Source organism: Schistocerca cancellata, unplaced genomic scaffold (assembly GCF_023864275.1).
Source record: "Schistocerca cancellata isolate TAMUIC-IGC-003103 unplaced genomic scaffold, iqSchCanc2.1 HiC_scaffold_718, whole genome shotgun sequence".
Taxonomy (NCBI): Eukaryota; Metazoa; Arthropoda; class Insecta; order Orthoptera; family Acrididae; genus Schistocerca; species Schistocerca cancellata.
In genome coordinates, this window is record NW_026046729.1 from 2,037,049 (window position 1) to 2,064,887 (window position 27,839).

Genomic DNA, 27,839 nt, shown 5'->3' on the forward strand with positions numbered 1-27,839 from the left:
ATATGGTTTCTATGACGTCTCCTAAATAAAGGAACGTATCTATCGAAACGAGAGATTCTTCTTTTGGGAAACGGCTATCTCCTTTCCGATGCACTATTCCATCTTTACTGCATTCCTCGCGCCCACACATTGACGAATAAACACAGAAATTGCGTCCCTATGAAAAACTATGGATTCTATGACGTCTCCCTCTAAATCGAGGAACGTTTCTATGGTAACGACAGGATTTTCTTTTGGGATACGATTAACTCGTTTCCGATGACTATTCCTTCTTTACGGCACTTCTCGCTCCATCACATTGACGAATAAACTCAGAAATTGCGTCCCTATGAAAAACTATGGATTGTATGACGTCTTCTTCTAAATCGAGGAACGTTTCTATGGAAACAGCAGGATTTTCTTTTGGGATACGGCTATCTCCTTTCCGATGCACTATTCCTTCTTTACTGCATTCCACGCGCCCTCGAATTGACGAATAAACACAGAAATTGCGCCCCTATGAAAAACTATGGATTCTATGACGTCTACTTCTAAATCGAGGAATGTTTCTATAAAAACGACAGGATTTTCTTTTGGGCTACGACTATCTCCTTTCCGATGCACAATTCCTTCTTTACTGCATTCCTCTCGCTCTCACATTGACGAATAAACACAGAAATTGGGTTCCTATGAAGAACTATGGATTTTATGACATCTCCTTCTCAATCGATAAACATTTCTATGGATACGACAGGATTTTCTTTTGGGATACGGCTATCTCCTTTCCGATGCACTATTCCTTCTTTACTGCATTCCTCGCGCCCTCACATTGACGAATAAACACAGATATTGCGTCCCTATGAAACACTATGGATTCTGTGACGTCTCCTTCTAAATCGAGGTACGTTTCTATGGAAACGAAAGGATTTTCTTTTGGGGTACGACTATCTCCTTTCCGATGCACTATTCCTTCTTTACTGCATTCCTCGCGCCCTTAGAATTGACGAATAAACACAGAAATTGCGACCCTATGAAAAACTATGGATTTTATGACATCTCCTTCTATATCGAAGAACGTTTCTATGGAAACGACAGGATTTTCGTTTGGGATACGGCTATCTCCTTTCCGATGCACTATTCCTTCTTTACTGCATTCCTCGCACCCTCACATGGACGAATAAACACAGAAATTGCGTCCTATGAAAAACTATGGATTCCATGACGTCTCCTTCTAAATCGGGGAACGTTTCTATGGAAACGTCAGGATTTTCTTTTGGGATGCGACTATCTCCTTTCCGATGCACTATTCCTTCTTTACTGCTTTCCTCGCGCCCACACATTGTCGAATTAACACAGAAATTGCGTCCCTATGAAAAACTATGGAGTCTATGACGTCTCCTTCTAAATCGAGGATTGTTTCTATTGAAACGACAGGATTTTCTTTTGGAATACGATTATCTCCTTTCCGATTACTATTCCTTCTTTACTGCATTCCTCGCGCCCTCACATTGACGAATAAACACAGAAATTGCGTCCCTGTGAAAAACTATGGATTCTATGACATCTCCTTCTAAATCGAAGAACGTTTCTATGGAAACGACAGGATTTTCGCTTGGGACACAGCTATCTCCTTTCCGATGCACTATTCCTTCTTTACTGCATTCCTCGCACCCTCACATGGACGAATAAACACAGAAATTGCGTCCCTATGAAAAACTATGGATTCTATGACGTCTCCTTCTAAATCGGGGAACGTTTCTATGGAAACGACAGGATTTTCTTTTGGGATGCGACTATCTCCTTCCTGATGCACTATTCCTTCTTTACTGCTTTCCTCGCGCCCACACATTGACGAATAAACACAGAAATTGCGTCCCAATGAAAAACTATGGATTCTATGACGTCTCTTTCTAAATCGAGGAAAGTTTCTATTGAAACGACAGGATTTTCTTTTGGAATACGATTATCTCCTTTCCGATGACTATTCCTTCCTTACTGCATTCCTCGCGCCCTCACATTGACGAATAAACACAGAAATTGCGTACGATTGAAAAACTATGGATTCTATGACGTCTCCTTCTAAATCGAGCAACGTTTCTATGGAAACGACAGGATTTTCTTTTGGGATACGGCTATGTCCTTTCCGATGCACTATTCCTTCTTTTCTGCATTCCACGCGTCCTCCAATTGACGAATAAACACAGAAATTACGTCCCTATGAAAAACTATTAATTCTAAGACGTCTCCTTTTAAATAGAGGAGTGTTTCTATGAAAACGAGAGATTTTTCTTTTGGGATACGGCTATCTCCTTTCCGATGCACTACTCCATCTTTACTGCATTCCTTACGCCCACACATTGACGAATAAACACAGAAATTGCGTCCCAATGAAAAACTATGGATTCTATGACGTCTTCTTCTAAATCGAGGAACGTTTCTATGGAAACGACAGGATTTTCTTTTGGGATACGACTATCTCCTTTCCGATGCACTATTCCTTCTTTACTGCATTCCTCGCGCCCTCACACTGACGAATAAACACAATAATAGCATCCCTATGAAAAATTATGGTTTCTATGACGTCTCCTTCTAAATAAAGGAACGTTTCTATCGAAACGAGAGATTTTTCTTTTGGGATACGGCTATCTCCTTTCCGATCCACTATTCCTTCTTTACTGCATTCCTCGCGCCCTCACATTGACGAATAAACACAGAAATTGCGTCCCTATCAAAAACTATGGGTTCTATGACGTCTCCTTCTACATCGAGGAACATTTCTATGGAAACGACAGGATGTTCTTTTGTGATACGACTGTATCCTTTCCGAAGCACTGGTCCTTCTTTACTGCATTCCTCGCGCCCTCACACTGACGAATAAACAAATAATAGCGTCCCTATGAAAAAATATGGTTTCTATGACGTCTCCTTCTAAATCGAGGAACGTTTCTATGGATACGAGAGATTTTTCTTATGGGATACGGCTATCTCCTTTCCGATGCACTATTCCATCTTTACTGCATCCTCGCGCCCTGACATTGACGAATAAACACAGAAATTGCGTCCCTATGAAAAACAATGGATTCTATGACGTCTCCTTCTATATCGAGGAACGTTTCTATGGAAACGACAGGATTATATTTTGGGATATGATTATCTCCTTTCTGATCACTATTCCTTCATTACTGCATTCCTCGCGCGCTCACATTGACGAATAAACACAGAAATTGCGTCCTTATGAAAAACTGTGGATTCTATGACGTCTCCTTCTAAATCGGGGAACGTTTCTATGGAAACGACAGGATTTTCTTTTGGGATGCGACTATCTCCTTTCCGATGCACTATTCCTTCTTTACTGCATTCCTCGCGCCCTCACACTGACTAATAAACACAATAATAGCGCCCCTATGAGAAAATATGGTTTCTATGACGTCTCCTTCTAAATAGAGGAGTGTTTCTATGGAAACGAGAGTTTTTTCTTTTGGGATATGGCTATCTCATTTCCGATGCACTATTCCTTCTTTGCTGCATTCCTCGCGCCCTCGAATTGACGAATAAACACAGAATTTGCGTCCCTATGAAAAACTATTAACTCTATGGCGTCTCCTTCTAAATCGAGGAACGTTTCTATGGAAACGACAGGATTTTCTTTTGGGAAACGGCTATCTCCTTTCCGATGCACTATTCCTTCTTTACTACATTCTTCGCGCCCTCGAATTGTCGAAAAAACACAGAAATTGCGTCCCTATGAAATACTATGGATTCTATGACATCTCCTTCTAAATCGAAGAACGTTTCTATGGAAACGACAGGATTTTCGTTTGGGATACGGCTATCTCATTTCCGATGCACTATTCCTTCTTTACTGCATTCCTCGCACCCTCACATGGACGAATAAACACAGAAATTGCGTCCTATGAAAAACTATGGATTCTATGACGTCTCCTTCTAAATCGGGGAACGTTTCTATGGAAACGTCAGGATTTTCTTTTGGGATGCAACTATCTCCTTTCCGATGCACTATTCCTTCTTTACTGCTTTCCTCGCGCCCATACATTGACGAATAAACACAGAAATTGCGTACCAATGAAAAACTATGGATTCTAAGACGTCTCCTTCTAAATCGAGGATCGTTTCTATGGAAACGACAGGATTTTCTTTTGGGATACGGCTATCTCCTTTCCGATGCACTATTCCTTCTTTACTGCATTCCTCGCGCCCTCGAATTGACGAAGAAACACAGAATTTGCGTCCCTATGAAAAACTATTAATTCTATGGCGTCTCTATCTAAATCGAGGAACGTTTCTATGGAAACGACAGGTTTTTCTTTTGGGATACGGCTATCTCCTTTCCGATGCACTATTCCTTCTTTACTGCTTTCCCCGCGATCTCGAATTGACGAATAAACACAGAAATTGCGTCCCTATGAAAAACTAATAATTCCTTGGCGTCTCTATCTAAATCGAGGAACGTTTGTATGGAAACGAAAGGATTTTCTTTTGGGATACGGCTAACTCCATTCCGATGCACTATTCCATCTTTACTGCATTCCTCGCGCCCTCACATTGACGAATAAACACAGAAATTGCGTCCCTATGAAACACTATGGATTCTGTGACGTTTCCTTCTAAATCGAGGAACGTTTCTATGGAAACGACAGGATTTTCTTTTGGGCTACGACTATCTCCTTTCCGATGCACTATTTCTACTTTACTGCATTCCTCGCGCCCTCGAAATGACGAATAAACACAGAAATTGCGCCCCTATGAAAAACTATGGATTCCATGTCGTCTCCTTCTAAATCGGGGAACGTTTCTATGGAAACGTCAGGATTTTCTTTTGGGAAACGGCTATCTCCTTTCCGATGCACTATTCCTTCTTTACTACATTCTTCGCGCCCTCGAATTGTCGAAAAAACACAGAAATTGCGTCCCTATGAAATACTATGGATTCTATGACATCTCCTTCTAAATCGAAGAACGTTTCTATGGAAACGACAGGATTTTCGTTTGGGATACGGCTATCTCATTTCCGATGCACTATTCCTTCTTTACTGCATTCCTCGCACCCTCACATGGACGAATAAACACAGAAATTGCGTCCTATGAAAAACTATGGATTCTATGACGTCTCCTTCTAAATCGGGGAACGTTTCTATGGAAACGTCAGGATTTTCTTTTGGGATGCAACTATCTCCTTTCCGATGCACTATTCCTTCTTTACTGCTTTCCTCGCGCCCATACATTGACGAATAAACACAGAAATTGCGTACCAATGAAAAACTATGGATTCTAAGACGTCTCCTTCTAAATCGAGGATCGTTTCTATGGAAACGACAGGATTTTCTTTTGGGATACGGCTATCTCCTTTCCGATGCACTATTCCTTCTTTACTGCATTCCTCGCGCCCTCGAATTGACGAAGAAACACAGAATTTGCGTCCCTATGAAAAACTATTAATTCTATGGCGTCTCTATCTAAATCGAGGAACGTTTCTATGGAAACGACAGGTTTTTCTTTTGGGATACGGCTATCTCCTTTCCGATGCACTATTCCTTCTTTACTGCTTTCCCCGCGATCTCGAATTGACGAATAAACACAGAAATTGCGTCCCTATGAAAAACTAATAATTCCTTGGCGTCTCTATCTAAATCGAGGAACGTTTGTATGGAAACGAAAGGATTTTCTTTTGGGATACGGCTAACTCCATTCCGATGCACTATTCCATCTTTACTGCATTCCTCGCGCCCTCACATTGACGAATAAACACAGAAATTGCGTCCCTATGAAACACTATGGATTCTGTGACGTTTCCTTCTAAATCGAGGAACGTTTCTATGGAAACGACAGGATTTTCTTTTGGGCTACGACTATCTCCTTTCCGATGCACTATTTCTACTTTACTGCATTCCTCGCGCCCTCGAAATGACGAATAAACACAGAAATTGCGCCCCTATGAAAAACTATGGATTCCATGTCGTCTCCTTCTAAATCGGGGAACGTTTCTATGGAAACGTCAGGATTTTCTTTTGGGATGCGACTATCTCCTTTCCGATGCACTATTCCTTCCTTACTGCATTCCCCGCGCCCATACATTGACGAATAAACACAGAAATTGCGTAACAATGAAAAACTATGGATTCTAAGACGTCTCCTTCTAAATCGAGGATCGTTTCTATGGAAACGACAGGATTTTCTTTTGGGATACGGCTATCTCCTTTCCGATGCACTATTCCTTCTTTACTGCATTCCTCGCGCCCTCGAATTGACGTAGAAACACAGAAATTGCGTCCCTATGAAAAACTATTAATTCTATGGCGTCTCTATCTAAATCGAGGAACGTTTCTATGGAAACGACAGGTTTTTCTTTTGGGATACGGCTATCTCCTTTCCGATGCACTATTCCTTCTTTACTGCTTTTCCCGCGATCTCGAATTGACGAATAAACACAGAAATTGCGTCCCTATGAAAAACTAATAATTCCTTGGCGTCTCTATCTAAATCGAGGAACGTTTGTATGGAAACGAAAGGATTTTCTTTTGGGATACGGCTAACTCCTTTCCGATGCACTATTCCTTCTTTACTGCATTCCTCGCGCCCTCACATTGACGAATAAACACAGAAATTGCGTCCCTATGAAACACTATGGATTCTGTGACGTTTCCTTCTAAATCGAGGAACGTTTCTATGGAAACGACAGGATTTTCTTTTGGGCTACGACTATCTCCTTTCCGATGCACTATTTCTACTTTACTGCATTCCTCGCGCCCTCGAAATGACGAATAAACACAGAAATTGCGCCCCTATGAAAAACTATGGATTCCATGTCGTCTCCCTCTAAATCGGGGAACGTTTCTATGGAAACGTCAGGATTTTCTTTTGGGATGCGACTATCTCCTTTCCGATGCACTATTCCTTCCTTACTGCATTCCCCGCGATCTCGAATTGACGAATAAACACAGAAATTGCGTCCCTACGAAAAACTATTAATTCTATGGCGTCTCTATCTAAATCGAGGAACGTTTGTATGGAAACGAAAGGATTTTCTTTTGGGATACGGCTAACTCCTTTCCGATGCACTATTCCTTCTTTACTGCATTCCTCGCGCCCTCACATTGACGAATAAACACAGAAATTGCGTCCCTATGAAACACTATGGATTCTGTGACGTTTCCTTCTAAATCGAAGAACGTTTCTATGGAAACGACAGGTTTTTCATTTGGGATACGGCTATTTCCTTTCCGATGCACTATTCCTTCTTTACTGCATTCCTAGCACCCTCACATGGACGAATAAACACAGAAATTGCGTCCTATGAAAAACTATGTATTCTATGTCGTCTCCTTCTAAATCGGGGAACGTTTCTATGGAAACGTCAGGATTTTCTTTTGGGATGCGACTATCTCCTTTCCGATGCACTATTCCTCCCTTACTGCATTCCTCGCGCCCTCACATTAGCGAATAAACACAGAAATAGCGTCCCTATGAAAAACTATTAATTCTATGGCGTCTCTATCTAAATCGAGGAACGTTTGTATGTTAACGAAAGGATTTTCTTTTGGGATATGGCTAACTCCTTTCCGATGCACTATTCCTTCTTTACTGCATTCCTCGCGCACTCACAACGATGCATAAACACATAAATTGCGTACCAATGATATACTATGGATTCTATGACGTCTCCTTCTAAATCGAGGAACGTTTCTATGGAGACGACAGGATTTTCTTTTGGGCTACGACTATCTCCTTTCCGATGCACTATTCCTTCTTTACTGCACTCCTCGCGCCCTCACATTGGCGAATAAACACAGAAATTGCGTTGCTATGAAAAACTATGGATTTTATGACATCTCCTTCTAAATCGAAGAACATTTCTATGGAAACGACAGGATTTTCTTTTGTGATACGGCTATCTCCTTTCCGATGCACTATTCCTTCTTTACTGCTTTCCTCACGCCCTCACATTGACGAATAAACACAGAAATTGCGTCCCTATGAAACACTATGTATTCTGTGACGACTCCTTCTAAATCGAGGAACGTTTCTATGGAAACGACAGGATTTTCTCTTGGGCTACGACTATCTCCTTTCCGATGCACTATTCCTTCTTTACTGCATTCCTCGCGCCCACGAATTGACGAATAAACACAGAAATTGCGTCCCTATGAAAAACTATGGATTCTATGACATCTCCTTCTAAAAAGAAGAACGTTTCTATGGAAACGACAGGATTTTCTTTTGGGATGCGACTGTCTCCTTTCCGATGCACTATTCCTTCTTTACTGCTTTCCTCGCGCCCACACATTGATGAATAAACACAAAAATTCCGTCCCTATAAAAAACTATGGATTCTATGACGTCTCCTTCTAAATCGAGGAATGTTTCTATTGAAACGACAGGATTTTTTTTGGAATACGATTATCTCCTTTCCGATTACTATTCCTTCTTTACTGCATTCCTCGCGCCCTCACATTGACGAATAAACACAGAAATTGCGTACCTTTGAAAAACTATGGATTCTATGACGTCTCCTTCTAAATCGAGGAACGTTTCTATGGATACGACAGGATTTTCTTTTGGGATGCGGCTATCTCCTTTCCGATGCACTATTCCTTCTTTACTGCATTCCTCGCGCCCTCGAATTGACGAATTAACACAGAAATTGCGTCCCTATGATAAACTATGGATTCTATGACGTCTTCTTCTAAATCGAGGAACGTTTCTATGGAAACGACAGGATTTTCTTTTGGGATACGACTATCTCCTTTCCGATGCACTATTCCTTCTTTACTGCATTCCTCGCGCCCTCACACTGACGAATAAACACAATAATAGCATCCCTATGAAAAATTATGGTTTCTATGACGTCTCCTTCTAAATAAAGGAACGTTTCTATCGAAACGAGAGATTTTTCTTTTGGGATACGGCTATCTCCTTTCCGATCCACTATTCCTTCTTTACTGCATTCCTCGCGCCCTCACATTGACGAATAAACACAGAAATTGCGTCCCTATCAAAAACTATGGGTTCTATGACGTCTCCTTCTACATCGAGGAACGTTTCTATGGAAACGACAGGATGTTCTTTTGTGATACGACTGTATCCTTTCCGAAGCACTGGTCCTTCTTTACTGCATTCCTCGCGCCCTCACACTGACGAATAAACAAATAATAGCGTCCCTATGAAAAAATATGGTTTCTATGACGTCTCCTTCTAAATCGAGGAACGTTTCTATGGATACGAGAGATTTTTCTTATGGGATACGGCTATCTCCTTTCCGATGCACTATTCCATCTTTACTGCATCCTCGCGCCCTGACATTGACGAATAAACACAGAAATTGCGTCCCTATGAAAAACAATGGATTCTATGACGTCTCCTTCTATATCGAGGAACGTTTCTATGGAAACGACAGGATTATATTTTGGGATATGATTATCTCCTTTCTGATCACTATTCCTTCATTACTGCATTCCTCGCGCGCTCACATTGACGAATAAACACAGAAATTGCGTCCTTATGAAAAACTGTGGATTCTATGACGTCTCCTTCTAAATCGGGGAACGTTTCTATGGAAACGACAGGATTTTCTTTTGGGATGCGACTATCTCCTTTCCGATGCACTATTCCTTCTTTACTGCATTCCTCGCGCCCTCACACTGACTAATAAACACAATAATAGCGCCCCTATGAGAAAATATGGTTTCTATGACGTCTCCTTCTAAATAGAGGAGTGTTTCTATGGAAACGAGAGTTTTTTCTTTTGGGATATGGCTATCTCATTTCCGATGCACTATTCCTTCTTTGCTGCATTCCTCGCGCCCTCGAATTGACGAATAAACACAGAATTTGCGTCCCTATGAAAAACTATTAACTCTATGGCGTCTCCTTCTAAATCGAGGAACGTTTCTATGGAAACGACAGGATTTTCTTTTGGGATACGGCTATCTCCTTTCCGATGCACTATTCCTTCTTTACTACATTCTTCGCGCCCTCGAATTGTCGAAAAAACACAGAAATTGCGTCCCTATGAAATACTATGGATTCTATGACATCTCCTTCTAAATCGAAGAACGTTTCTATGGAAACGACAGGATTTTCGTTTGGGATACGGCTATCTCATTTCCGATGCACTATTCCTTCTTTACTGCATTCCTCGCACCCTCACATGGACGAATAAACACAGAAATTGCGTCCTATGAAAAACTATGGATTCTATGACGTCTCCTTCTAAATCGGGGAACGTTTCTATGGAAACGTCAGGATTTTCTTTTGGGATGCAACTATCTCCTTTCCGATGCACTATTCCTTCTTTACTGCTTTCCTCGCGCCCATACATTGACGAATAAACACAGAAATTGCGTACCAATGAAAAACTATGGATTCTAAGACGTCTCCTTCTAAATCGAGGAACGTTTCTATGGAAACGACAGGATTTTCTTTTGGGATACGGCTATCTCCTTTCCGATGCACTATTCCTTCTTTACTGCATTCCTCGCGCCCTCGAATTGACGAAGAAACACAGAATTTGCGTCCCTATGAAAAACTATTAATTCTATGGCGTCTCTATCTAAATCGAGGAACGTTTCTATGGAAACGACAGGTTTTTCTTTTGGGATACGGCTATCTCCTTTCCGATGCACTATTCCTTCTTTACTGCTTTCCCCGCGATCTCGAATTGACGAATAAACACAGAAATTGCGTCCCTATGAAAAACTAATAATTCCTTGGCGTCTCTATCTAAATCGAGGAACGTTTGTATGGAAACGAAAGGATTTTCTTTTGGGATACGGCTAACTCCTTTCCGATGCACTATTCCTTCTTTACTGCATTCCTCGCGCCCTCACATTGACGAATAAACACAGAAATTGCGTCCCTATGAAACACTATGGATTCTGTGACGTTTCCTTCTAAATCGAGGAACGTTTCTATGGAAACGACAGGATTTTCTTTTGGGCTACGACTATCTCCTTTCCGATGCACTATTTCTACTTTACTGCATTCCTCGCGCCCTCGAAATGACGAATAAACACAGAAATTGCGCCCCTATGAAAAACTATGGATTCCATGTCGTCTCCTTCTAAATCGGGGAACGTTTCTATGGAAACGTCAGGATTTTCTTTTGGGATGCGACTATCTCCTTTCCGATGCACTATTCCTTCCTTACTGCATTCCCCGCGCCCATACATTGACGAATAAACACAGAAATTGCGTAACAATGAAAAACTATGGATTCTAAGACGTCTCCTTCTAAATCGAGGATCGTTTCTATGGAAACGACAGGATTTTCTTTTGGGATACGGCTATCTCCTTTCCGATGCACTATTCCTTCTTTACTGCATTCCTCGCGCCCTCGAATTGACGTAGAAACACAGAAATTGCGTCCCTATGAAAAACTATTAATTCTATGGCGTCTCTATCTAAATCGAGGAACGTTTCTATGGAAACGACAGGTTTTTCTTTTGGGATACGGCTATCTCCTTTCCGATGCACTATTCCTTCTTTACTGCTTTTCCCGCGATCTCGAATTGACGAATAAACACAGAAATTGCGTCCCTATGAAAAACTAATAATTCCTTGGCGTCTCTATCTAAATCGAGGAACGTTTGTATGGAAACGAAAGGATTTTCTTTTGGGATACGGCTAACTCCTTTCCGATGCACTATTCCTTCTTTACTGCATTCCTCGCGCCCTCACATTGACGAATAAACACAGAAATTGCGTCCCTATGAAACACTATGGATTCTGTGACGTTTCCTTCTAAATCGAGGAACGTTTCTATGGAAACGACAGGATTTTCTTTTGGGCTACGACTATCTCCTTTCCGATGCACTATTTCTACTTTACTGCATTCCTCGCGCCCTCGAAATGACGAATAAACACAGAAATTGCGCCCCTATGAAAAACTATGGATTCCATGTCGTCTCCCTCTAAATCGGGGAACGTTTCTATGGAAACGTCAGGATTTTCTTTTGGGATGCGACTATCTCCTTTCCGATGCACTATTCCTTCCTTACTGCATTCCCCGCGATCTCGAATTGACGAATAAACACAGAAATTGCGTCCCTATGAAAAACTATTAATTCTATGGCGTCTCTATCTAAATCGAGGAACGTTTGTATGGAAACGAAAGGATTTTCTTTTGGGATACGGCTAACTCCTTTCCGATGCACTATTCCTTCTTTACTGCATTCCTCGCGCCCTCACATTGACGAATAAACACAGAAATTGCGTCCCTATGAAACACTATGGATTCTGTGACGTTTCCTTCTAAATCGAAGAACGTTTCTATGGAAACGACAGGTTTTTCATTTGGGATACGGCTATTTCCTTTCCGATGCACTATTCCTTCTTTACTGCATTCCTAGCACCCTCACATGGACGAATAAACACAGAAATTGCGTCCTATGAAAAACTATGTATTCTATGTCGTCTCCTTCTAAATCGGGGAACGTTTCTATGGAAACGTCAGGATTTTCTTTTGGGATGCGACTATCTCCTTTCCGATGCACTATTCCTCCATTACTGCATTCCTCGCGCCCTCACATTAGCGAATAAACACAGAAATAGCGTCCCTATGAAAAACTATTAATTCTATGGCGTCTCTATCTAAATCGAGGAACGTTTGTATGTTAACGAAAGGATTTTCTTTTGGGATATGGCTAACTCCTTTCCGATGCACTATTCCTTCTTTACTGCATTCCTCGCGCACTCACAACGATGCATAAACACATAAATTGCGTACCAATGAAATACTATGTATTCTATGTCGTCTCCTTCTAAATCGGGGAACGTTTCTATGGAAACGTCAGGATTTTCTTTTGGGATGCGACTATCTCCTTTCCGATGCACTATTCCTCCCTTACTGCATTCCTCGCGCCCTCACATTAGCGAATAAACACAGAAATAGCGTCCCTATGAAAAACTATTAATTCTATGGCGTCTCTATCTAAATCGAGGAACGTTTGTATGTTAACGAAAGGATTTTCTTTTGGGATATGGCTATCTCCTTTCCGATGCACTATACCTTCTTTACTGCATTCCTCGCGCACTCACAATGACGAATAAACACAGAAATTGCGTTCCTATGAAAAACTATGGATTTTATGACATCTCCTTCTAAATCGAAGAACATTTCTATGGAAACGACAGGATTTTCTTATGGGTTACGGCTATCTCCTTTCCGATGCACTATTCCTTCTTTACTGCATTCCTCGCGCCCTCACATTGACGAATAAACACAGAAATTGCGTCCCTATGAAACACTATGGATTCTGTGACGTCTCCTTCTAAATCGTGGAACGTTTCTATGGAAACGACAGGATTTTCTTTTGGGATACGACTATCTCTTTTCCGATGCAACATTCCTTCTTTACTGCATTCTTCGCGCCCTCGAATTCACGAATAAACACAGAAATTGCGTCCCTATGAAAAACTATTAATTCTATGACGTCTCCTTCTAAATCGAGGAACGTTTCTATGGAACCTACAGGATTTTCTGTTGGGATACGGCTATCTCCTTTCCGATGCACTATTCCTTCTTTACTGCATTCCTCGCGCCCTCACATTGACGAATAAACACAGATATTGCGGCCCTATGAAAAACTATGGATTCTATGACGTCTCCATCCAAATCGAGGAACGTTTCTATGGAAACGACAGGATTTTCTTTTGGGATACGACAATCTCCTTTCCGATGAACTATTCCTTCTTTACAGCATTCCTCGCGCCCTCACACTGTCAAATAAACACAATAATAGCGTCCCTATGAGGTAATATGGTTTCTATGACGTCTCCTTCTAAATAGAGGAGTGTTTCTATGGAAACGAGAGATTTGTCTTTTGGGATACGGCTATCACCTTTCCGATGCACTATTCCTTCTTTACTGCATTCCGCGCTCCCTCACATTGACGAATAAATACAGAAATTGCGTCCCTATGAAGAACTATGGATCCTATGACGTCTCCTTCTAAATCAAAGAACGTTTCTATGGAAACGTCAGGATTTTCTTTTGGGATGCGACTATCTCCTTTCCGATGCACTATTCCTTCTTTACTGCATTCCTAGCACCCTCACATGGACGAATAAACACAGAAATTGCGTCCTATGAAAAACTATGGATTCTATGTCGTCTCCTTCTAAATCGGGGAACGTTTCTATGGAAACGTCAGGATTTTCTTTTGGGATGCGACTATCTCCTTTCCGATGCACTATTCCTTCTTTACTGCATTCCTAGCACCCTCACATGGACGAATAAACACAGAAATTGCGTCCTATGAAAAACTATGGATTCTATGTCGTCTCCTTCTAAATCGGGGAACGTTTCTATGGAAACGTCAGGATTTTCTTTTGGGATGCGACTATCTCCTTTCCGATGCACTATTCCTTCTTTACTGCTTTACTTGCGCCCACACATTGACGAATAAACACAGAAATTGCGTCCCTATGAAAAACTATGGATTCTATGACGTCTCCTTCTAAATCGAGGAACGTTTCTATGGAAACGACAGGATTTTCTTTTGGGATTCGACCATCTCCTTTCCGATGCTCTATTCCTTCTTTACTGCATTCCTTGCGCCCTCACATTGCCGAATAAACACAGAAAAAGCGTCCCTATGAAAAACTATTAATTCTATGGCGTCTCTATCTAAATCGAGGAACGTTTCTATGGAAACAACAGGACTTTCTTTTGGGCTACGACTATCTCTTTTCCGATGCACTATTCCTTCTTTACTGCATTCCTCGCGCACTCACATTGGCGAATAAACAGAGAAATTGCGTTGCTATGAAAAACTATGGATTTAATGACATCTCCTTCTAATTCGAAGAACATCTCTATGGAAACGACAGGATTTTCTTTTGTGATACGGCTATCTCCTTTCCGATGCACTATTCCTTCTTTACTGCTTTCCTCACGCCCTCACATTGACGACTAAACACTGAAAATGCGTCCCTATGAAACACTATGTACTCTGTGACGACTCCTTCTAAATCGAGGAACGTTTCTATGGAAACGACAGGATTTTCTTTTGGGCTACGACTATCTCCTTTCCGATGCACTATTCCTTCTTTACTGCATTCCTCGCGCCCTCGAATTGACGAATAAACACAGAAATTGCGTCCCTATGAAAAACTATGGATTCTATGACATCTCCTTTTAAACCGAAGAACGTTTGTATTGAAACGACAGGATTTTCTTTTGGGATGCGACTGTCTCCTTTCCGATGCACTATTCCTTCTTTACTGCTTTCCTCGCGCCCACACATTGACGAATAAACACAGAAATTCCGTCCCTATGAAAAACTATGGATTCTATGACGTCTCCTTCTAAATCGAGGGATGTTTCTATTGAAACGACAGGATTTTCTTTTGGAATACGATTATCTCCTTTCCGACTACTATTCCTTCTTTACTGCATTCCTCGCCCCCTCACATTGACGAATAAACACAGAAATTGCGTACCAATGAAAAACTATGGATTCTATGACGTCTCCTTCTAAATCGAGGAACGTTTCTATGGAAACGACAGGATTTTCTTTTGGGATGCGGCTATCTCCTTTCCGATGCACTGTTCCTTCTTTACTGCATTCCTCGCGCCCTCGAATTGACGAATTAACACAGAAATTGCGTCCCTATGGAAAACTATGGATTCTATGACATCTCCTTCTAAATCGAAGAACGTTTCTATGGAAACGACAGGATTTTCGTTTGGGATACGGCTATCTCCTTTCCGATGCACTATTCCTTCTTGACTGCTTTCCTCGCGCCCACACATTGACGAATAAACACAGAAATTACGTCCCTATGAAAAACTATGGATTCTATGACGTCTCCTTCTATATCGAGGAATGTTTCTATTGAAACGACAGGATTGTCTTTTGGAATACGATTATCTCCTTTCCGATTACTATTCCTTCTTTACTGCATTCCTCACGCCCTCACATTGACGAATAAACACAGAAATTGCGTCCCTATGAAAAACTTTGGATCCTATGACGTCTCCTTCTAAATCGAGGAACGTTTCTATGGAAACGTGAGGATTTTCTTTTGGGATGCGACTATCTCCTTTCCGATACACTATTCCTTCTTTACTGCATTCCTAGCACCCTCAAATGGACGAATAAACACAGAAATTGCGTCCTATGAAAAACTATGGATTCTATGTCGTCTCCATCTAAATCGGGGAACGTTTCTATGGAAACGTCAGGATTTTCTTTTGGGATGCGACTATCTCCTTTCCGATGCACTATTCCTTCTTTACTGCTTTCCTCGCGCCCACACATTGACGAATGAACACAGAAATTGCGTCCCTATGAAAAACTATGGATTCTATGACGTCTCCTTCTAAATCGAGGAATGTCTCTATTGAAACGACAGGATTTTCTTTTGGAATACGATTATCTCCTTTCCGATTACTATTCCTTCTTTACTGCATTCCTCGCGCCCTCACATTGACGAATAAACACAGAAATTGCGTACCATTGAAAAACTATGGATTTTATGACGTCTCCTTCTAAATCGAGGAACGTTTCTATGGAAACGACAGGATTTTCTTTTGGGATACGACTATCTCGTTTCCGATGCACTATTCCTTCTTTACTGCATTCCTTGCGCCCTCACATTGCCGAATAAACACAGAAATAGCGTCCCTATGAAAAACTATTGATTCTATGGCGTCTCTATCTAAATCGAGGAACGTTTCTATGGAAACGACAGGACTTTCTTTTGGGCTACGACTATCTCCTTTCCGATGCACTATTCCTTCTTTACTGCATTCCTCGCGCACTCACATTGGCGAATAAACACAGAAATTGCGTCCCTATGAAAAACTATGGATTTAATGACATCTCCTTCTAAATCGAAGAACATTTCTATGGAAACGATAGGATTTTCTTTTGTGATACGGCTATCTCCTTTCCGATGCACTGTTCCTTCTTTACTGCTTTCCTCACGCCCTCACATTGACGAATAAACACAGAAATTGCGTCCCTATGAAACACTATGTATTCTGTGACGACGCCTTCTAAATCGAGGAACGTTTCTATGGAAACGACAGGATTTTCTTTTGGGGTACGACTATCTCCTTTCCGATGCACTATTCCTTCTTTTCTGCATTCCTCGCGCCCTCGAATTGACGAATAAACACAGGAATTGCGTCCCTATGAAAAACTATGGATTCTATGACATCGCCTTTTAAACCGAAGAACGTTTCTATGGAAACGACAGGATTTTCTTTTGGGATGCGACGGTCTCCTTTCCGATGCACTATTCCTTCTTTACTGCTTTCCTCGCGCCCACACATTGACGAATAAACACAGAAACTCCGTACCTATGAAAAACTATGGATTCTATGACGTCTCCTTCTAAATCGAGGAATGTTTCTATTGAAACGACAGGATTTTCTTTTGGAATACGATTATCTCCTTTCCGACTACTATTCCTTCTTTACTGCATTCCTCGCGCCCTCACATTGACGAATAAACACAGAAATTGCGTCCCTATGAAAAACTATGGATTCTATGGCATCTCCTTCTAAATCGAGGAACGTTTCTATGGAAACGACAGGATTTTCTTTTGGGATACGACTACCTCTTTTCCGATGCACTATTCCTTCTTTACTGCATTCTTCGCGCCCTCGAATTCACGTATAAACACAGAAATTGCGTCCCTATGAAAAACTATGAATTCTATGACGTCTCCTTCTAAATCGAGGAACGTTTCTATCGAACCTACAGGATTTTCCGTTGGGATACGGCTATCTCCTTTCCGATGAACTATTCCTTCTATTCTGCATTCCTCGCGCCCTCACATTGACGAATAAACACAGAAATTGCGGCCCTATGAAAAACTATGGATTCTATGACGTCTCCTTCAAAATCGAGGAACGTTTCTATGGAAACGATAGGATATTCTTTTGGGATACGACAATCTCCTTTCCGATGAACTACTCCTTCTTTACAGCATTCCTCTTGCCCTCACACTGTCAAATAAACACAATAATAGCGTCCCTATGAGGTAATATGGTTTCTATGACGTCTCCTTCTAAATCGAGGAACGTTTCCATGGAAACGACAGGATTTTCTTTTGGGATACGGCTATCTCCTTTCCGATGCACTATTCCTTCTTTACTGCATTCCTCGCGCCCTCACATTGACGAATAAACACAGAAATTGCGTCCCTATGAAAAACTATTAATTCTATGGCGTCTCCTTCTAAATCGAGGAACGTTTCTATGGAAACGACAGGATTTTCTTTTGAGATACGGCTATCTCCTTTCCGATGCACTATTCCTTCTTTACTGCATTCCTCGCGCCATCGAATTGACGAATAAACACAGAAAGTGCGCCCCTTTGAAAAACTATGTATTCTATGACGTCTCCTTCTAAATCGAGGAACGTTTCTATGGAAACGACAGGATTTTCTTTTGGGCTACGACTATCTCCTTTCCGATACACTGTTCCTTCTTTACTGCATTCCTCGCGCCCTCACATTGACGAATAAACACAGAAATTGCGTCCCTACAAAAAACTATGGATTCTATGACGTCTCATACTAATTCAGGGAACGTTTCTACGGAAACGTCAGGATTTTCTTTTGAGATGCGAATATCTCCTTTCCGATGCACTATTCCTTCTTTACTGCTTTCCTCGCGCCCACACATTGCGAATAAACACAGAAATTGCGTCCCTATGAAAAACTATGGATTCATTGACGTCTCCTTCTAAATCGAGGAATGTTTCTATTGAAACGACAGGATTTTATTTTGGGATACGATTATCTCCTTTCCGATGACTATTCCATCTTTACTGCATTCTTCGCGCCCTCACATTGCCGAATAAATACAGAAATTGCGTCCCTATAAAAAACTATGGATTCTATGACGTCTCCTTCTAAATCGAGGTACGTTTCCATGGAAACGACAGTATTTTCTTTTGGGATACGGCTATCTCCTTTCCGATACACTGTTCCTTCTTTACTGCATTCCTCGCGCCCTCACATTGACGAATAAACACAGAAATTGCGTCCCTATGAAAAACTATGGATTCTATGACGTCTCCTTCTAAATCGAGGAACGTTTCTATGGGAACGACAGGATTTTCTTTTGGGATACGACTATCTCCTTTCCGATGCACTATTCCTTCTTTACTGCATTCCTCGCGCCCTCACATTGACGAATAAACACAGAAATTGCGTCCCTATGAAAAACTATGTATTCTATGACGTCTCCTTCTCAATCGAGGATCGTTTCTATGGAAACGACAGGATTTTATTTTGGGATACGATTATCTCCTTTCCGATGACTATTCCTTCTTTACTGCATTCTTCGCGCCCTCACATTGACGAATAAATACAGAAACTGCGTCCCTATAAAAAACTATGGATTCTATGACGTCTCCTTCTAAATCGAGGAACGTTTCCATGGAACGACAGTATTTTCTTTTGGGATACGGCTATCTCCTTTCCGATACACTATTCCTTCTTTACTGCATTCCTCGCGCCCTCACATTGCCGAATAAACACAGAAATTGCGTCCCTATGAAAAACTATGGATTCTATGACGTCTCCTTCTAAATCGAGGTACGTTTCTATGGAAACGACAGGATTTTCTTTTCGGATACGATTATATAGTTTCCTCTTACTATTCCTTCTATACTGCATTCCTCACGCCCTCACATTAACGAATAAACACATAAATTGCGTACCTATGAAAAACTATTGATTCTATGACGTCTCCTTCTAAATCGATGGACGGCTCCATGGAAACGACAGGATTTTCTGTTGGGATACGACTATCTCCTTTCCGATGCGCTATTCCTTCTTTACTGCATTCCTCGCGCACTCTCATTGATGAATAAACACAGATATTGCGTCCCTATGAAAAACTATGGATTCTATGACGTCTCCTTCTAAATCGAGGAACGTTTCTATGGAAACGACAGGATTTTCTTTTGGGATACGTTACCTCCTCTCCGCTTACTATTCCTTCAATACTGCATTCCTCACGCCCTCACATTGACGAAAAAACACATAAATTGCGTACCTATGAAAAACTATGGATTCTATGACGTCCCCTTCTAAATCGATGAACGGCTCCATGGAAACGTCAGGATTTTCTTTTGGGATACGACAATCTCCTTTCCGATGCACTATTCCTTCTTAACTGCATTCCTCGCCCCCTCACATTGACGAATAAACACAGAAATTGCGTACCTATGACAAACTATTAATTCTATGACGTCTCCTTCTAATTCGAGGAACGTTTATATGGAAACATGAGTATTATCTTTTGGGATACGGCTTTCCGATTCACTATTCCTTCTTTACTGCATTCCTCGCGCCCTCACATTGACGAATAAACACAGAAATTGCGCTCCTACGAAAAACTATGGATTCAATGACGTCTCCTCCTAAATCGAGGAACGTCTCTATGGAAACGAGAGGATTTTATTTTGGGATACGGCTATCTCCTTTCCGATGCACTATTCCTTCTATACTGCATTCCTCGTCCCCTCACATTGACGAATAAACACAGAAATTGCGCACCTATGAAAACCTATGGATTCTATGACGTCTCCTTCAAAATCGAGGAACGTTTCCATGGAAACGACAGGATTTTCTATCGGGATACAACTATGTCCTTACCGATGCACTATTCCTACTTTACTGCATTCCTCGCGCCCTCACATAGACGAATAAACACAGAAATTGCGTCCCTATGAAAAACTATGAATTCTATGACGTCTCCTTCAAATTCGAGGAACGTTTCTATGGAAACAAGAGGATTGTCTTTTAGGATACGCCTATCTCCTTTCCGATTCACTATTCCTTCATTACTGCTTTCCTCGCGCCCTCACATTGACGAATAAACACAGAAATTGCGTCACTACGAAAAACTATGGATTCTATGACGTCTCCTTCTAAATCGAGGAACCTTAATATGGAAACGACAGGATTTTCTTTTGGGATACGGCTATCTCCTTTCTGAAGCACTATTCCTTCTTTACTGCATTCCTCGCGCCCTCACATTGACGAATAAACACAGAAATTGTGTCCATATTAAACTCTATCGATTCTATGACGTCTCCTTCTAAATCGAGGTACGTTTCTATGGAAACGACAGGAATTTCTTTTGGGATACGACTATCTCCTTCCCGATGCACTATTCCTTCATTACTGCAAGCCTTGCGCCTTCACGAACACAATAATAGCGTCCCTATGAAAAAATATCGTTTCTATGACGTCTCCTTCTTAATCGAGGAACGTTTCCATGGAAACGACTGGATTTTCTATCGGGATACGACTATCTCCTTACCGATGCACTATTCCTTCTTTACTGCATTCCTCGCGCCCTCACATAGACGAATAAACACAGAAATTGCAGTCCCTATGAAAAACTATGGATTCTATGACGTCTCCTTCTAAATCGAGGAACGTTTCTATGGAAACGACAGGATTTTCTTTCCGGATACGACTATCTCCTTTCCGATGCACTATTCCTTCTTTACTGCATTCCTCGCGCCCTCATATTGACGAATAAACACATAAATTGCGTATCTATGAAAAACTATGGAATCTATGACGTCTCATTAAATCGATGAACGGCTCCATGGAAACGAGAGGATTTTCTTTTCGGATACGACTATCTCCTTTCCGATGCACTATTCCTTCTTTACTGCATTCCTCGCGCCCTCACATTGACGAATAAACTCAGAAATTGCGTCCCTATGAAAAACTATGAATTCTATGACGTCTCCTTCAAATTCGAGGAACGTTTCTATGGAAACGACAGGATTTTCTTTTAGGATACGATTATCTCCTTTCCGATGTACTAGTCCTTCTTTACTGCATTCCTCGCGCCCTCACATTGACGAATAAACACAGAAATTGCGTCCATATGAAACACTTCGGATTCTATGACGTCTCCTTCTAAACCGAGGAACGTTTCTATGGAAACGACAGGATTTTCTTTTGGGATACGACTATCTCCTTCCCGATGCACTATTCCTTCATTACTGCAAGCCTTGCGCCCTCACACTGAAGAATAAACACAATAATAGCGTCCCTATGAAAAAAAATGGATTCTATGACGTCTCCTTCTTAATCGAGGAACGTTTCTATGGAAACGAGAGATTTTTCTTTTGGGATACGGCTATCTCCTTTCCGATGCACTATTCCTTCTTTACTGCATTCCTTGCGCCCTAGAATTGACGAATAAACTCAGAAATTGCGTCCCTATGAAAAACTATGGATTCTATGACGTCTCCTTCAAATTCGGGGAACGTTTCTATGGAAACGACAGGATTTTCTTTTAGGATACGATTATCTCCTTTCCGATGCACTATTCCTTCTTTACTGCATTCCTCGCTCTCACATTGACGAATAAACCCAGAAATTGCGTCCCTATGAGAAACTATGGATTCTGTGACGTCTCATTCGAAATCGAGGAACGTTTCTATGGAAACGACAGGATTTTCTTTTAGGATACGCCTATCTCCTTTCCGATGCACTATTCCTTCTTTACTGCATTCCTCGCGCCCTCACATTGACGAATAAACACAGAAATTGCGTCCCTATGAAAAACTATGGATTCTATGACGTCTCCTTCTAAATCGAGGAACGTTTCTATGGGAACGACAGGATTTTCTTTTGGGATACGACTATCTCCTTTCCGATGCTCTATTCCTTCCTTACTGCATTCCTCGCGCCCTCACATTGACGAATAAACACAGAAATTGCGTCCCTATGAAAAACTATGGATTCTATGACGTCTCCTTCTAAATCGAGGAACGTTTCTATGGGAACGACAGGATTTTCTTTTGGGATACGACTATCTCCTTTCCGATGCTCTATTCCTTCCTTACTGCATTCCTCGCGCCCTCACATTGACGAATAAACACAGAAATTGCGTCCCTATGAAAAACTATGGATTCTATGACGTCTCCTTCTAAATCGAGGTACGTTTCTATGGAAACGACAGGATTTTCTTTTCGGATACGATTATATAGTTTCCTCTTACTATTCCTTCTATACTGCATTCCTCACGCCCTCACATTAACGAATAAACACATAAATTGCGTACCTATGAAAAACTATTGATTCTATGACGTCTCCTTCTAAATCGATGGACGGCTCCATGGAAACGACAGGATTTTCTGTTGGGATACGACTATCTCCTTTCCGATGCGCTATTCCTACTTTACTGCATTCCTCGCGCACTCTCATTGATGAATAAACACAGATATTGCGTCCCTATGAAAAACTATAGATTCTATGACGTCTCCTTCTAAATCGAGGAACGTTTCTATGGAAACGACAGGATTTTCTTTTGGGATACGTTACCTCCTCTCCGCTTACAATTCCTTCAGTACTGCATTCCTCACGCCCTCACATTGACGAATAAACACATAAATTGCGTACCTATGAAAAACTATTGATTCTATGACGTCTCCTTCTAAATCGATGAACGGCTCCATGGAAACGTCAGGATTTTCTTTTGGGATACGACAATCTCCTTTCCGATGCACTATTCCTTCTTAACTGTATTCCTCGCCCCCTCACATTGACGAATAAACACAGAAATTGCGTACCTATGAAAATCTATTAATTCTATGACGTCTCCTTCTAATTCGAGGAACGTTTATGTGGAAACATGAGTATTATCTTTTGGGATACGGCTTTCCGATTCACTATTCCTTCATTACTGCATTCCTCGCGCCCTCACATTGACGAATAAACACAGAAATTGCGCTCCTACGAAAAACTATGGATTCAATGACGTCTCCTCCTAAATCGAGGAACGTCTCTATGGAAACGAGAGGATTGTCTTTTAGGATACGCCTATCTCCTTTCCGATTCACTATTCCTTCATTACTGCGTTCCTCGCGCCATCACATTGACGAATAAACACAGAAATTGCGTCCCTACGAAAAACTATGGATTCTATGACTTCTCCTTCTAAATCGAGGAACCTTAATATGGTAACGACAGGATTTTCTTTTGGGATACGGCTATCTCCTTTCTGATGCACTATTCCTTCTTTACTGCATTCCTCGCGCCCTCACATTGACGAATAAACACAGAAATTGCGTCCATATTAAACTCTATCGATTCTATGACGTCTCCTTCTAAACCGAGGTACGTTTCTATGGAAACGACAGGATTTTATTTTGGGATACGGCTATCTCCTTTCCGATGCACTATTCCTTCTTTACTGCATTCCTCGCGCCCTCACATTGACGAATAAACACATAAATTGCGTATCTATGAGAAACTATGGAATCCATGACGTCTCATTAAATCGATGAACGGCTCCATGGAAACGAGAGGATTTTCTTTTCGGATACGACTATCTCCTTTCCGATGCACTATTCCTTCTTTACTGCATTCCTCGCGCCCTCACATTGACGAATAAACTCAGAAATTGCGTCCCTATGAAAAACTATGAATTCTCTGACGTCTCCTTCAAATTCGAGGAACGTTTCTATGGAAACGACAGGATTTTCTTTTAGGATACGATTATCTCCTTTCCGATGTACTATTCCTTCTTTACTGCATTCCTCGCGCCCTCACATTGACGAATAAACACAGAAATTGCGTCCATATGAAACACTTCGGATTCTATGACGTCTCCTTCTAAACCGAGGAACGTTTCTATGGAAACGACAGGATTTTCTTTTGGGATACGACTATCTCCTTCCCGATGCACTATTCCTTCATTACTGCAAGCCTTGCGCCCTCACACTGAAGAATAAACTCAATAATAGCGTCCCTATGAAATAAAATGGATTCTATGACGTCTCCTTCTTAATCGAGGAACGTTTCTATGGAAACGAGAGATTTTTCTTTTGGGATACGGCTATCTCCTTTCCGATGCACTATTCCTTCTTCACTGCATTCCTTGCGCCCTAGAATTGACGAATAAACTCAGAAATTGCGTCCCTATGAAAAACTATGGATTCTATGACGTCTCCTTCAAATTCGGGGAACGTTTCTATGGAAACGACAGGATTTTCTTTTAGGATACGATTATCTCCTTTCCGATGCACTATTCCTTCTTTACTGCTTTCCTTGCTCTCACATTGACGAATAAACCCAGAAATTGTGTCCCTATGAGAAACTATGGATTCTGTGACGTCTCATTCGAAATCGAGGAACGTTTCTATGGAAACGACAGGATTTTCTTTTAGGATACGCCTATCTCCTTTCCGATGCACTATTCCTTCTTTACTGCATTCTTCGCGCCCTCGAATTCACGAATAAACACAGAAATTGCGTCCCTATGAAAAACTATTAATTCTATGACGTCTCCTTCTAAATCGAGGAACGTTTCTATGGAAACTACAGGATTTTCTGTTGGGATACGGCCATCTCCTTTCCGATGCACTATTCCTTCTTTACTTCATTCCTCGCGCCCTCACATTGACGAATAAACACATAATTTGCGTATCTATGAAAAACTATGGATTCTATGACGTCTCATTAAATCGATGAACGGCTCCATGGAAACGACAGGATTTTCTTTTCGGATACGACTATCTCCTTTCCGATACACTATTCCTTCTTTACTGCATTACTCGCGCCCTCACATTGACGAATAAACACAGAAATTGCGTCCCTATGAAAAACTATGAATTCTATGACGTCTCCTTCAAATTCGAGGATCGTTTCTATGGAAACGACAGGATTTTCTTTTAGGATACGATTATCTCCTTTCCGATGTACTATTCCTTCTTTACTGCATTCCTCGCGCCCTCACATTGCCGAATAAACACAGAAAAAGCGTCCCTATGAAAAACTATTAATTCTATGGCGTCTCTATCTAAATCGAGGAACGTTTGTATGTTAACGAAAGGATTTTCTTTTGGTATATGGCTATCTCCTTTCCGATGCACTATTCCTTCTATACTGCAGTCGTCGCGCCCTCACATTGACGAATAAACACAGAAATTGCGTCCCTATGAAAAACGATGGATTCTATGACGTCTCCTTCTAAATCGAGGTACGTTTCAATGGAAACGACAGGATTTTCTATTGGGATACGATTATCTCCTTTCCGATGAATATTCCTTCTTTACGGCATTTCTCGCGGTTTCGAATTGACGAATAAACACAGAAATATCGTCACTAAGAAAAACGATGGATTCTATGACGACACTTCTAAATCGAGGAACGTTTCTATGGAAATGACAGGATTTTCTTTTGGGATACGACTATCTCCTTTCCGATGCACTATTCCTTCTTTACTGCATTCCTTGCGCCCTCACATTGCCGAATAAACACAGAAAAAGCGTCCCTATGAAAAACTATTAATTCTATGGCGTCTCTATCTAAATCGAGGAACGTTTGTATGTTAACGAAAGGATTTTCTTTTGGGATATGGCTAACTCCTTTCCGATGCACTATTCCTTCTCTACTGCATTCCTCGCGCACTCACAACGATGAATAAACACATAAATTGCGTACCAATGAAATACTATGGATTCTATGACGTCTCCTTCTAAATCGAGGAACGTTTCTATGGAAACGACAGGACTTTCTTTTGGGCTACGACTATCTCCTTTCCGATGCACTATTCCTTCTTTACTGCATTCCTCGCGCACTCACATTGGCGAATAAAAACACAGAAATTGCGTTGCTATGAAAAACTATGGATTTAATGACATCTCCTTCTAAATCGAAGAACATTTCTATGGAAACGACAGGATTTTATTTTGTGATACGGCTATATCCTTTCCGATGCACTATTCCTTCTTTACTGCTTTCCTCACGCCCTCACATTGACGAATATACACAGAAATTGCGTCCCTATGAAACACTATGTATTCTTTGACGACTCCTTCTAAATCGAGGAACGTTTCTATGGAAACGACAGGATTTTCTTTTGGGCTACGACTATCTCCTTTCCGATGCACTATTCCTTCTTTACTGCATTCCTCGCGCCCTCGAATTGACGAATAAACACAGAAATTGCGTCCCTATGAAAAACTATGGATTCTATGACATCTCCTTTTAAACCGAAGAACGTTTCTATGGAATCGACAGGATTTTCTTTTGGGATGCGACTGTCTCCTTTCCGATGCACTATTCCTTCTTTACTGCTTTCCTCGCGCCCACACATTGACGAATAAACACAGAAATTCCGTCCCTATGAAAAACTATGGATTCTATGACATCTCCTTCTAAATCGAGGAATGTTTCTATTGAAACGACAGGATTTTCTTTTGGAATACGATTATCTCCTTTCCGATTACTATTCCATCTTTACTGCATTCCTCGCGCCCTCACATTGACGAATAAACACAGAAATTGCGTACCAATGAAAAACTATGGATTCTATGACGTCTCCTTCTAAATCGAGTAACGTTTCTATGGAAACGACAGGATTTTCTTTTGTGATACGGCTATCTCCTTTCCGATGCACTATTCCTTCTTTACTGCTTTCCTCGCGCCCACACATTGACGAATAAACACAGAAATTGCGTCCCTATGAAAAACTATGAATTCTATGACGATTCCTTCTAAATCGAGGAACGTTTCTATCGAACCTACAGGATTTTCTGTTGGGATACGGCTATCTCCTTTCCGATGCACTATTCCTTCTTTTCTGCATTCCTCGCGCCCTCACATTGACGAATAAACAGAGAAATTGCGGCCCTATGAAAAACTATGGATTCTATGACGTCTCCTTCAAAATCGAGGAACGTTTCTATGGAAACGACAGGATATTCTTTTGGGTTACGACAATCTCCTTTCCGATGAACTATTCCTTCTTTACTGCATTCCTCGCGCCCTCACATTGACGAATAAACACAGAAATGCGTCCCTATGAAAAACTATGGATTCTATGACGTCTCCTTCTAAAT